This window comes from Phalacrocorax aristotelis, chromosome 5 (genome assembly GCF_949628215.1).
Source record: "Phalacrocorax aristotelis chromosome 5, bGulAri2.1, whole genome shotgun sequence".
NCBI classification, from domain to species: Eukaryota; Metazoa; Chordata; class Aves; order Suliformes; family Phalacrocoracidae; genus Phalacrocorax; species Phalacrocorax aristotelis.
This window is the reverse complement of record NC_134280.1, coordinates 2,278,901-2,292,841: the sequence shown is the minus strand read 5'-3', so window position 1 is coordinate 2,292,841 and position 13,941 is coordinate 2,278,901. Positions and strand designations below refer to the sequence as shown.

The 13,941-nt window shown below is 46.2% G+C and overlaps 1 protein-coding gene across 1 annotated transcript in view; it reads right to left on the bottom strand.

The window, feature by feature from the left end:
• Positions 1-8,935, bottom strand: part of NEB (nebulin) — a 141,204-nt gene extending 132,269 nt beyond the window's left edge. The window contains exons 1-4 of the mRNA XM_075092737.1: positions 8,847-8,935; positions 7,581-7,885; positions 6,605-6,709; positions 6,135-6,240 (exon numbers count right to left, since the gene is read on the bottom strand). The gene's annotated coding sequence lies outside the window, so the exon portion shown is untranslated. The remainder of the gene's footprint in view (positions 1-6,134; positions 6,241-6,604; positions 6,710-7,580; positions 7,886-8,846) is intronic.
• Between the last annotated feature and the right edge of the window lie 5,006 nt (positions 8,936-13,941).

Sequence of the window (13,941 nt, the reverse complement as noted above, 5' to 3'; positions counted from 1 at the left end):
AATAATGAAAAATGGAGTGAAAAGGGGGAGTTAGGTAAGGATTTTCCCTCACCATGCTGTTCTTACAAGGGCTTACTGTTATCCAGCATTTATTGCATCTCCCTGTGTCAGTGGGGAATGAACCATGACCTATTGCCAGCTGCAGGAATCCCATCGAGACACAAGTGCACGCGCTCCCAGTGCCAGCACAACTTAAAGATGCCAATGCCTGCATGAACATTGTAGCAGACTATTATCCTGTAGTTTTTCCCCAAAGAACATTTATCATATTGAGACCCTGGACAGGCTTGACTGTACGTGGTCTCTAGACCCCAAGTGGACTTGATGATGAAGTCAGGTGCAAAGGTACTGGTTGATACCCGGACTGCAATAGCTAAGGGGGCAGTCTCCCAATTTAGGGAACCTCAATGGATTTGACTTGCTACAATATTAGAAGCATCTGAGGAAAGCATTTTCAGGCACTCAGTACTGCATCTATATGTCACTTAAGTTGCCAGCGTAGCGTTGGTTGAGCAAAGAAATATCTGCGCTTGGAAAACATGCCGTACATCTCTGCAATTTCTGTAACTGTCTTGCAGCCTAGTAATTCAGACATGGTTTTAAGTGTACAAGCAAAGGAAAAGGCATGGTCTCCTAGGACGAAGCATATTTATTTCTCAGTATTTGCCTTATTTCCTACTAATTATCATGCGGTAAATGTGGCATATCATTTTAGAAGTTTGCAAAAGTCACATCATAAGAACTTCAGCTATAGCTTGTGTAAGCTTTTGTCTCCTTGGCTAAGTTGAATTTGTGCATCCATAATGGTCCCACTAAGCTTCCCCTTCATAAGCTGCAGGTGCAAAATGGACAGGTGAGGATACAAAATGTAACGATGTGTTCCTTTTGTAAAAATTCAGGAGCAGTCCATACTGCAGACACATGTGCAGACATCGCTCTCTTAATTGTTTTGAAACTACTAAGAAGATTTATTAGCATATGAAACTGTGAGGCATGTGAGGCGTGACTGGAAGCCTGATTGTTCAAAAGCTGATAAAGGCCTCCAAAATGAGTAGGATTTTGATGTGTTATCAACAGAGGTGGCTACGAGAAGAGGCGCTGTTCTAGAAGTACTTTATCTGGTGCAGGGTCAGCAGGAGGCAGCCAGGCCGACCTGTTGGAACAGCTTACCTACAGGATGGTTTGACTGCGAGGATCAGCTGCCCAGGGCTCCGACAGGAAATTTAACTGTTTAAACTACGGATAATCCTTGGAAATGAGGAGTAACACTCACAGTCTGTACACGGTAGACCTCCAACCCCAAGACAGTGAGCCATTAGCACTGAGTTACTGCACGCAGGCTCTAAAGCCATCTCCAGCTGCAGCGATGGGCCGCGCCTGAACCACCACGTCCGTGCCCCAATGTCCCAAAGCTCTGAGGCATCTGAGAACCTGAATAGGATGATGGCATAGACTCACTCTTTCGTGATGATTCCTCAACACAGGAGGAGACAAGTTGATAGCTGATGATGGAGGGTTTCCCAGTTCATAAACAGCTGACCAATTAACTCACTCTAAAACTAGAAAAAATACAAGCAGGAAAAAAGCACCTTTCCTCGATCCTGTTCTCTGGGATCAGAAATGCTAGAATCAATGCCTATGTATTTGTAAAAGTAACAAGGCCATTTCTTTATACCACAGATACGTTTTCTTTTTCTTGTTAGGTTATCCAGCCACCTGAGACAAATATTTGGAAACATTACTTATTTTAAATGTCAGTACTATACAAATGTGGCTTTTTAGGAAAGGGTACAGGTTCTAACAAGATGAACTTCACTTTTTACTTTGGTGCTCCTTATCATCTTTCTTAAAGTATTAATAGAAAATATTAGATCATAATAAAGAATATACTTAGAGGTAATGCAATCAAAACGCCACGAGTAAATCAATCATCTAGAGCGTCTTGTTTTCGTGTTTATTTTTTGATACTGACAGGTTACTACAGGATGAGTAGCAGCACAAGCTACTAGCTGTATGGTATATTGCCATGAGTCAAAAAGACTTTGTTGGAAGAGGGGGACAGAAAGGAATATTGGTATGAAACCAAATTCAGTTCACTCTTCCTGATGCTTCTGGACAGAGAAGGAACTGTCATCTCGCTGAAGTCTGCCTACGTGGCAAGCTGCTGCTTGCTACCCCCATCCGCCTCCCCTCCCTGCTTAGTCAAGTTGCAACGAGTGCTTTTTCCTGACAGGTCCAAGCTGCAAAATAAAATCCAAATAAACCTTGACCCAGTGTTTGATGGTCTTTGGATATAGGACTGAAGATTTTAGTACAGAACAGCATTAGGAAAAAAAAAAAAAAAAAAAAATCACCAAAGGGTTTCACTTCCCTCCTCATCCTACATCCAGGTAACACACTCAAAATCCACGTAACGCATTCAAAGTCACCTCCCCGTGCTTCAAGAAGAATATTATTTGAAGTCGCAGGGAAACACAAACACAGCCATGTGGTTTGCTTGCTGCAGGTGCATCTCCTCACAACCATACACCAACTACTGTTCTCACACAGAATATCTGCTTTCTTTGGCCGTTCATGCAATCTCACATGGTCACCTCTGTTAGTGTCCAACCGGGATACTTCAAACATTGAATCAAGAGAGGATTCAAAGGGGAAGGAAAAAAACCCAAACAAACCCAAACTGAAGAACATGAACAAGACGCCAAATTTTTTTCATTATGACATATCAGGAAGCAAAGAGCAATCAGTTGAACAAACACATCTCGACCTAACTCTCCAACTAGTTGTAGAAACTTAAAAATTAGTATAAGATTAAAAATAAAACCCACTGAAGAAATAAATTCACAGCATAAAAGATACTGTATATTGCCACAAGATATTTACACATAATTAACCCTCAGCAGCAGCCTTGTTTTGTTTTTTGTTTGTTTTTTTTTTCCCCCCAGCTGAATCTGGTCATTGGCAGGAAGGGTAGCTCTCCTCACATGACAGCATCTGTCACAGCCTCCACTGTTCTTTACTTAGGTCCCGAGAGTCTTAAAAGAAAACATTTATCAACAAGATGATGTCAAACAGCCTAATTTACTTCTCCTACTACTGTTCCCAAGACAGCAACAGGGTTTTTCACATAGGCACTGAGCAGAAAGAAGATACACCGAAGGAAGGTTTCTTCAAGAATGCAAAACCGGCTCTGATTGTATAGTTAGTATAAACTAGGAAAGGACGGGGAGGTTCTTTTCAAATCTTTTCTTCTTCCTTCTGTTTATAAGATAAATAAGCTTTTATATTTTTAGAACAGAGGTACAAATATCAGCTGTAAATGCCAGTGAAAAGCCATGACTGGCAGCCAGAATTTCAGTTCTTATCCTGTCTCCAACATTTGTCCCTTTGGGCAAGCCTCCGCCTTACTACTATGCAGTGAAGATAACCCAGCTCTTTTGTCTTCTGACAAACTTCATTATTATTATTACCATTATTGCAAATCATTAGCTTACAGCAACCATGGTGAGAGCTGCAGGTGATATAAGCAGATCAATCTATAATTTAGAGCCACAGACACCCAGTGAACAGTGGCAGAGGGAAGGCGGGTGCAGTGGCAGACAGGTCTGCTCTGCAGGGACAGAGATCCTCTGGAGCCATGCAGGAACATGAGCAGCAAGTAACGCCCGTTCCCTCTAAAGCACTTGGTATGAAAATGGTGGGATGAGGGCTAGGCTACCTCACGCCTTTTCGGTGCCTACTGCTTCTTGGCAGCGATGGCCCTTTTTCCTTTCCCTCCTTAAGGTCGGTTATCATTGCACTTACGCTGAAGGAAGAAATGGTTGAAGAAGTGGTTGACTCGGCCACGTTGGACACCGTCAAGAGTCCTCTGGACAGGGTGCTGGGCCATCTTGTCTAGACTCTGCTCTTCCTAGAAAGGTTGGACTAGATGATCCCTGAGGTCCCTTCCCACCTGGGATTCTGTGATTCTGTGAAATATCATTCTTCCTGGTGGTCCGCCTCAAGTGCACACACAAGAATTGTCCCACCTCAGTAGCCAAAACACTGCTGACCATTATGACGTGGTCCAGTTTTCTCACAACACGCCAATTAAGTTTGAAAAGTCGAGGCAAAATTAATCTGTTAGTTTCAATATACACACGTTCTTCCCCCAGCTTCTCACTGAGCTCAGCAGAGCCTTACAGTGAATTTAGAGGCACAGTTGTTGTGGTTTCTTACAGAACCGAGCTGAAACAATTTATTGAGAAATGATAAGCCAGCCTGGGTTCATTTATATCCCACTCCACATTCGGATCATTGAATAAGTCTTCACATTAAGTCCATTATTTCTAAGAAAGCTTCGCAGCAGGAAAGTTTCACGCGGCTTTGAACAGCATTGCCAACTTTCCACATCACCCCAACAGCAACCAATAAGTGGATGGATAAACACAGCTATAACATAAAGGTGGTCCCTATTCCCTGTCGTAAATCACTTGGGATGGAGGGACAGGGTTGAACACACTCTTTGCCATCTGCAAAACCCGTGATCAGTCCCTTAATTCTGAAATCACCTCTGCTGCCTTCTTCAGTTCAACAACAATTGCACCAATATTACTGAAATACGTTCATGCCCTATGTGAGAACAGAAGGAACAGATCAAACATTTACTACTTAGGCCCTCATATCTTTTTTCACCAAGGACATGCTTTCTTCCAAAAAGGGAACAAACAAAAAAACAAACAAAAAAATATAGAAAGGTGGGATTGAGATAACAGTCCTTTTAACATTTTTTTTCTTAGGCAAAAGAAGAAAAGTGCTACTACCAGCCTGCCTTACAGCACCTCACCATTCCAAGGGTTTTTCAAATTTGTGCAGGGTTAATTTGTAAAGCTTCTAGCAAAATGGCACATCATGCCCTGCCACTTGATGCCTCTCCCTCTGAGCCTCTCTGACTCCCCTGTGTCACAAACCAGTTCCCACAGTAGGTGGAAAAGCAAACATGCAACCCAGAAGAGACGTGGGCTTCCAAAAGAATCATCCAGGGACAAGATCACAAAAGCTGCTATAAAAGAAGGTCAAGATTTACATCAAAGCTCAATGAGTGTACTCAAGAAATGCCATAACAACTAAATCTCTCCATCAACGTACAGTTCATGTGCCTGCAGTCGTCTTGACCTGAAGGATGCCTGCTAAGTAATGGGCTACAGTGCACACGTCTAAATTTCAATGTTACAGACTTTAGCAAACTGTAACCTGTGTCAGAGCCATTTTTTGGAATTTCTCTCTTTTACTCTGCTCATTTAAATGGAACATATTTATAGGAAAGGTTACTAACACCTCCAATGGTAAAATGCGGGGGAAAGATTGCAACATGCTCGGCATTCCTAACTTACATTGCTGAAATGGTATCTCATATCCTGAAATACAAGCTGCAGTAGTCCATAAAATATTAAGACTACTCGCTAGTTGCAGCCAGTAACACTTTGCAGGAGCAGTTCCCAGCGGCAGAATGCTCTGTGAAAGGTCATTAACACAACACAAAGGTCATTAACACAACAGCCACCACGAGAAATTCTTCGCTGGACTATTATTAACAGTGCTAACCAGCCCTAAGGAATCTGCCGTTGCTCCTATTGCTCTGCTCTGCAGCGGCGCTGGACAGTACGATAACCGCTTCATTACTGGAGTCAATAAAGTGACATTTAATTGCAATAAGGAACGATACCATCACAAATAATATCCTCTAATTCAGTTGGCATTATGCCATCGTGTCCTAAGAGCAGCATCCTCAGTGGTATAACTTGCAGATGCTCATAACTCGTAACTCAAACTTCTGCAAACAGAAGTCCTCCCATTGACGCTCCCTCGGTGGCATAAATGGGGATCCTACCTGAATAACTCACCCCAAGGATAGAACAAAAAGAAACAACCACGAAAGTACAAATTATAAAACTGAAATTCAGCCCCTGGGAAATTATTTGTTTTCTTCACCTTTACACTACACACCATTTTCAGCATGGGGTATCACACCATCAGGATAGAAACTACAAGCCCAAAACTCATCTTATGTCGAGGCAGGCCAAGGTCCTTCTGCTCACCCCCATGCCGAAAGGGCTGCAGCTGCCCTCTGAGCCCCCCGGGCCCTCCCCACTCACACGCAGGCCTGTGGAGTACGCTCTTGCTCAGTCCCGTGTATGGATCTTGTCACGCTGTCTCATTCATCCGTCAGAAATGGCTCAGGCTTCTGGGTGTGTTTTTACTCTGCAATAGGGAGCAAGGGGAAGGAAAACTTTATTTGTTAAATAGTTTTCATTTCAATGAACCTGGCAGACTTTCAGCTCATTTCCTTCAAAACGATTCCATGGGAGGCTGAACTACTGATGACTTCATGGCTCTTTTTATAAAGCAACATAATGACGGTGGATGGACACAAACAGCTGCAGAATTACCCTGGCTATGGCAGAGCTTCCCCAAGCACGGCGGCCTTCAGCAGTTCAACCGCCCCGGCGGCTGCCGCCTCGCAGCCAGCAGCGACGAGATGCAAAGCAGGTGCTCGTCGCCACAGGGCACGTTAGCATCGGGACTGCGTGGGACACGCTGGGTTTCAGGGAAGGAGACAATCTACCTTGAATTTGGGAATGTCCTGTGACAGGCCTTGCCGTACTTGAGCACGCTTTTGATAGGGTTACTGAAGGATGGGATGGTTTAATGCAGTCGTTCACTTCACAACCTGAAAATTAAGCATAATGATCTAACACAGCCACAGGGTTGCATCAAGTTCAAACGCTTTCATTACAGTATATCCTCTTTGGATTTAGCTGGTTCAGGCTCCTCCTTCATCAGATTGCAAAGGACACGAATAAAGGCCTAAACGTCAAGTCACTGGAAATCAAACAACTCTGGGACGATAATTGTTGCTCAATCAGCGGGGCGCAGGCAGCTCTGCAGCCCACTCCGGCCTCTCCTGAGGCTCCCAACCAGTCTGGGGCGGGACTGGGACCACGGCAGGTCGAGCGCGTTGGGAGCACACCGCCAAGAACATCCTGCTGAAAGATTCCAAAGCGATCTGACTCTTGCAGAAGTGTTTTTGATCCACAGATTTCTGTTCAATAAACACGGAACAAATATTTTTGTTTGTTTAGTTTGCTGAATTTTTTTTTTTTTGGCTTTGACACAGAAAAGCAAGTACATAATTTTCAGGTTTGAATGGAGTCATTCCTACAATGAAACTGTCTGTTGCGAGCTAGCAAAACCTGTCTGTTTAAAAACAACCCATCTCCTCACTGTTTAACAATACCATAAAACATGCAGATTTCAAGTTTACTAAAGAAAGACTTTTTAAAAAAAGCAGAAACAAGATAGACTAAAGGAAGACTAAATATAGACTTTCACAAGCTAAGTGCTTTCAGGATCTCCATCAGACTGGCAGCAGCGGCGCACATCCTCCAGTGAGGCCTCTGGTGTTGGCCCTAGTTTTAAAAGGTGTTTATCTAATTGCCAGTGAAATCCACTGGAGTTAAGCAGCTCCTTACTGTTAGGGACCTGGGCCCCAAACGCCTAAATCCCACATTGCCAACTTATTTCAGCACTGTAATCTTTACCCTTCGGCGACGATGATGGTTTAAGGTGTTTCTCTCCTGGGCTGCTTATTGCAGACACCAAAGGTGATTCCCATTCTCTCCGTGCACCAGCACAACAGCCTGTGGGTTCGCAGGCGTAGACCTGACAGCTGAAACGATTCAGGTGACGGATGCTGCAGTGAGCTGAGCGAGACAGAAGAGGTTCCCGGGTGATACTGAGGGCAGGGGCACAAGTGGGGAGCAGCCGGGTGCAGAGGAAGTGTCACAGGTACAGCAGGTGGCGAGCGAAATCCCCGTGAAATCACTGTCTTTGATGAAAGCTCATGCTAAGATATAAAAAACCAACCTGAGGAAGGGGTTACTGGTCTTTGAAACACATCATTAAATTACTCCGTGACATTGTCAGCATTTATTTGGGCTAGGAGGTGACCGAGTTTCTAGCAGCACATTCAACTGATGATTTAGAGGAAAGATGATAGTCTACAAAAACACGATTGGCACAGGAGAGACCAGACAGGGATAACTCTGGTTTTATAATAGAGCCATCTGAAATCTGTTAGGCTCCAGCTCCAGCGCAAAACCCAGGAGCTTTTAAAATCAGTTACAAAAACTCCAGCATGAGCAGGATTTCCACCCCAAATGTTAACAGATAAGCTCAAAATGCAGCAGAACTGAAGAGCAAGCCCATGCAACTCAAAGCTTAAGTTTTAATACATTAAGATAGGAGCTTGGGGAAGCTACTTGTGCTTTAACTTTCATTCATGTAAAATCAGAATAAACTGGGTTTATACATGAATAGCTGAAGGATTAAAAAACTAGTTTCATTTAAGGTCAAACTGAGTACATTTGAAATTCAGTATATGTTATAATCTTTACTCCAGATGATAAAAATACTGGCTGATACAGCTGCTTCTTTAAGACAACAGCAATCAAAGCATCATTTTTCTAAGGGAAGACCAGTAGCAGTGGCTTTAGGTTCTTAAAGGTATTCCAGTCATAGAAACACGCTTTTTCTGTGAAACTACAGGCCCAAATGCTGGCAGAGGGTCAAAGCAACTCTTGTTTTAGGTACAGATGCAGGAAGAGCTACAGGAACAGGCGTGACCCTGCAGCACCAGCATTGGGTTTGGTTCCTTCAGAACACCCTCTAGGAGCAATCAATTGCACAGCAAATAAAGCACTTGCTCAAGAGAAGCGGCCACTTCCTTTCCCGAACTGCTGCAGCGCTTCCCTCATTACAGAAGTCAATAAATTAAGGCACACAGTGAGCATGAAACTGTTCCTTACCTACCACTTGATGGAGGGAACAAATGTGGTGTGGAGCTGCCAGGAGCCTCTTCGCTCACCGCCGCGGGACTGCTGAGCCCTTCTGCCCCGCTGCTTGCAAAAGAGGGCCTGCAGTGTTCTCCTTCAGAAGCCATTGGTGAGCTAAAAAGGTCACACACCAAATTAAAACATCTATTATTAACGTTTTCCCATGTTTAATAATCGATGCTTCTCTCTTGCTTTCTACTTGATCGCAGTTTGCCACAGACTTTAGCAGCAAGACTTTGCTAAAACCTAAATCCTGTGAGCAATGCAGCAGTGCAAGAACCTAACCGCTGCAACATGTTAAGGTACTAACCCTTCTGGCAAAGGCCACACTCAATTTGAACGATACAGGGTCAGAGCTATTAAAAATCACATTAAATCAGCATCAGACCTCCTCCTTCCACAGGGCTGGGACAGGACGAAGCCCAGCCGGCTCCTGCTCAAGGGCAGCGCCGAGGAGCTGAGGCACAGCGACACACAAGCGCTGCTGGGAGAAGCCTCATGCATGGTGCAAGGGGTGGCTTGTCAGGGGGCGACCAGGGAGGGCTCTGGGGCAAGTCCGGACTTGGTTTAAATACAGAATCAAACAGAAAGGCTTTATGGTGGATTCAATCAAAACACTGTATTTGGATCTCCATTTCTGAGACAATTCTCAGACTCTGCCCCTGGTTTGGTCACAAGAACTAAATCTAGTGACAGTTTATTAGTGTGTGTTGCATGGTGAGAACTGACTGAACCGTTTAAGACTCAGATGTCCGCCACCTGCAGCTACATCACCTCCTTAAACACCACGCCCAGCCCAAACCGGGGGGACCAGGGCTTTCCTAGGGGCACGGAGAGGCGCAGCCCTCCCAAACCGAGCACGAGCGAGTTTTCCTCCCAGCGTCGCCCGGCCTCTGCCAGGGACCAGCTGCTCTGGACTTACCAACAGCGACACCGGGCTCGGCACGCTTTGATGTGCCAATTTCAACAAACCACTGTCGTCCCAGCCACTTCCTGCTTTTCCATCTGAAGGACCCAGTTACTAAGGAAACAACAGCATTTGCCCAGGCAAGGCTTAGGAACAGTTAAGTGAAAAAGAAAAGTGAGTTTATACGTGCCACAGTTTGGGAAATAAGGCAGTTTATGTGACACATCCTACCCACACAGATGGTATGACTCAAAACTGCATCTCCTGTAATCTGATCTTATTTTTCCCCCCATTTTCTTCTGTGTAAGAGCGGATCTGTTCAGACAGGCTCGCACACGAGGACATGGAGCAACAACCTGGCAGCTCAGGAACACGCGCACCCCCTGGCAGCACTGGGGAAGCGGTCTGCTCCCGCTGGAGCAGGGCATGGGCAGGGGACGCAGCGCTGCTCCCCAAGTCTCCGGGTCAGCTCCCCGCTGCAACGCAGCTCCACACAGAGCGGGACAAGCAGCAGCCACGAGTCACCCTACCCCATCTCCATGGCTTGTTGGGAGTCCTTCCTCCCTCACCCCCAAAATAGTCACTGCAAACCTCACCTAAACAACAGGGCTTGTCCCAAGACTTTTTCCTGCGTTCTACCAAATTCACATTAATGGTTTATTAGGCCTATGAACCCTGAGAAAGAGAGACCTGAAGCAAATGCAGCCTTTCTTTTGCCCAGCAAAACACCTACCTCACATTTTTAACATAAAAAAGGATTTTGAAATTTCAAACCTGCATAGGAGTTCCTTCCCCTCGTAATAAGCTGTGCAGCTTCATGCTTTGGGTTCCTCACTACTGGTGGGTGAATTAATGCAAGTATTCAGATCTTGTTTCTGTTGAAGTCAGTGATAATCTGTATCATGCCAATGACTTCAGCCCATGCGCTTCACCCAGTAACCTCCTTACACCAAAGACAGCCTCTGCTGGGTCCCCAGTTTGACGCTGCTGGTTTCAGTTGTCAACGCTACCTGTTGGAGGCGGAGAAAGAGGACGTTGCCATCAAAAAGGCCACAGGCTTTCTATCCACCCGGCAGTGAAGGGTCTCAGTCTCCAAGCTTTCCTGCTCTCATCAGTGTAACTGGATGCTGTATCATCATTAGACATTAAAACATTAGGCTAATGCATTCCTGGCTCCACGTACAAAGTTTTCCCTTGTTTGCCCAAAACAAGATGCCGAGTGCAACGCTCCGCTGGAGTGGGGCCGCTCAGCCTGCGCCTCAGTTTAGCAGCAAACCACTCTCTGGCCATAGGCACCATCTAACTTAATCAAAATGATACTATATATGAAAGCAGGCTCGGGTGCTAAACCAGCGCTAGGGCCACAAAGCAACACCGGCCCTCACAACATCTCCAGCTCTTCCATTCCCACCTCCGCCCTGCCCTCTTCCTGCTCCTCACCACCAATTTCCCTCACCAGTGCCACAAAAAAAGCTGTCTGAGCAGCCTGAAGCGCGCTGATTTAGCTGGAAGTTATTCAGAAGGTTACAAAAAAAAAAAAAAGTATCTTTATCACAGCTAGGTCCCCAAGCCCCGCATTCGTGGTGCTGCAAGGGACAGAGAGGGGAAGGGGCTTTCTTTTGGTGGCAGTGCAGGCTTCAAGGGTTTGTTCACCTTGGATATGGCAAAATTCCCTTTAAAAAAAAAAAAAAGCCTTTTAGTTTGAAGTATTTGCTAATAAAAAGGAGGATCCTGCCCCCATCTGGCCTCCCTGGAAGGAAGCAGCCCAAGGTGGAGCCGAAGCAAGAAATCCTCTGGAGTGGCTTCCAAAGGGGAGCACGGGGCAGGATGCGAACACTGGCTCCCGAGCTGCTCTCCGTGCTCAGAAACGGGTAATAGTTCAGGTTTTGGATCCAGGTTTGACTGGCAGAAAAGCGGAGATAATTATAACCTTTCTGGAGCAGCTCCAGTCATGCTATCATTTGTTTGTGGGGTGCAGATGGGTCCAACTGCGCCGTACAAACATACATATAGGCCTCGCCATCTGCTGCCGATGTGGAAAGGGAACCATCGTCCCCCTCAGCAGATCTGTGCCCACTGCCAAAAGACAGAAAAACAATAGTTTTATTCGCTTTGCCTATATAAACCTCTACCACATCACGGATTCTGTCTTACACTTCCAGGCTGAAACCACTTTAGAAAAAAATTACTGAGCCTGCAAAGCTGAGCTGTCTCTCCCCAAGGGCCGTGAGGAGGAAGAGGGAGGAGAAACCCCTTGGTCAAAATCCAGAAGGACCTCTTGCTTTCAGAAAAACAAAAATAAAGTTTAGCATTAAATCTCAAATTAGGTGAAGCCCAGATACTCTCCAACCACTTTCCCCTCTCCCTGCCCCAGCCACCCTCTGTCCTGGACCTCTCACTGCTGGGCTCATCATGAAATAGTGGCTGTTGCTGCTGGCTGGCAGCAAAAATCCCATGTAAGAATGGGATTTTCCCACCTTTTCTCAGGTAAGGGCTACCTAACTTACCAATAGGCACAGTTTTTGCATTATCCCGGGATTCTTCTTAAACACACCAGGAAAGGTAAGAATTAATGGTCTAAACACACAGTGGAAAAACTGCTTTGCCTGGGTTCAGGCTGCTCTTGTCCGTAGGGTGCTGAACAGGGGCTTTTTCCTCTCTGCAGGAGTTGACCTTTAGGGAATAGTCCACACAACTGATAAAAATAGGGTTTGGCTACAGCAGTTTATCAGCACGCCGGTCATTAAAGGATCCTTCACGCAAGACATCAGAGGGCGAGCGATGCTGAGATTCACCGTCCGCAAATGGACGTGGGCTGCTGCTGCCAGAACCAGAAAACAACACTAAACAGATCTCATATCAAGAATGTTGCATCAGACCACTTAAAGGCCACTTTATCTCCACATATTACATACCTCAAAAAAGGAATACAAAAGGGGTAACTTCAGAAATCACAGTTATTCTAAAACTGTGCACTTCAGAGCTTCTGTCTGCAGTGGATGAAAAGCTTTGGAGCTAATGGCCAACGCATTTTGTGTAAAACCAGTTGTTTTAAGGAGCCACTTTGTCTCTTGCACAAATAGCATGGGTTCATAGTCTGTGCTGAGGTCCAGAGGTGGTCAGTAGAGCGTAGACGTGTAGGGGAGGAAGGTAGGTAGATTTCTGAGGTCCTGTAAAAGAGGGTCTTACTGGGCTTAATAAATCATTATTCTCAACACAGACCACACAGCAGGCTAACAGTTACCATCAAGAAACCTCACCCAGTGCAGCAAAGACCCTCCATGACTGAGCAACATGTGGAGAAATCATGCTAAAGGCTTCTGGGGACATTTCACACACGGCTCGTCATGAACAAGTACAGCCACGATACAAGGATCGGTGACTATGTATTACTTTATTAACTCACATAAGCTTTGATTTCTCTCTTGTGCACCTGGCTGATGCGTACACAAGCTGCTCTGTACAGAGAGGTGTACTCTTAAAAAATGTGCTTTGGAAAGCAGCTTCCCCTTACTATGTTAACATGTTCTTAATCACAGAATCATAGCATCATTAAGGTTGGAAAAGACCTCTAGGATCATCAATCCAACCACCCAACCCAATGCCCCCAGGCCTCCTAAACCATGGCCCCAAGTGCCACGTCTGCACATTTTTGGAACCCCCCCAGGGATGGTGACTCCCCCACCTCTCTGGGCAGCCTGTGCCAGGGCCTGACAGCTCCTGCAGTGAAGAAAATTGTTCCTAATATCCAACCTAAACCTCCCCTGATGCAGCTTGAGGCCGTTCCCTCTCACCTGTCCCTGGTGACTTGGGAGCAGAGACCGACCCCCCCCTCACTCCAGCCCCTCTCAGGCAGCTGCAGAGAGCGAGAAGGGCTCCCCTCAGCCCCCTCTTCTCCAGGCTAAACCCCCCCAGCTCCCTCAGCCGCCCCCCAGCACACTTGTGCTCCAGACCCTGCCCCAGCCCCGCTGCCCTTCTCTGGACACGCTCCAGCCCCTCCAGGGCCTTCTTGTCCCAAGGGGCCCAAACCTGAGCCCAGCACTCGAGGTGGGGCCTCCCCAGTGCCGAGCACAGGGCCCCATCCCTGCCCGGCTCCTGCTGGCCACACCAGGGCTGACACAAGCCCGGGGGCTGGTGGCCTCCTTGGCCACCCGGGCACTG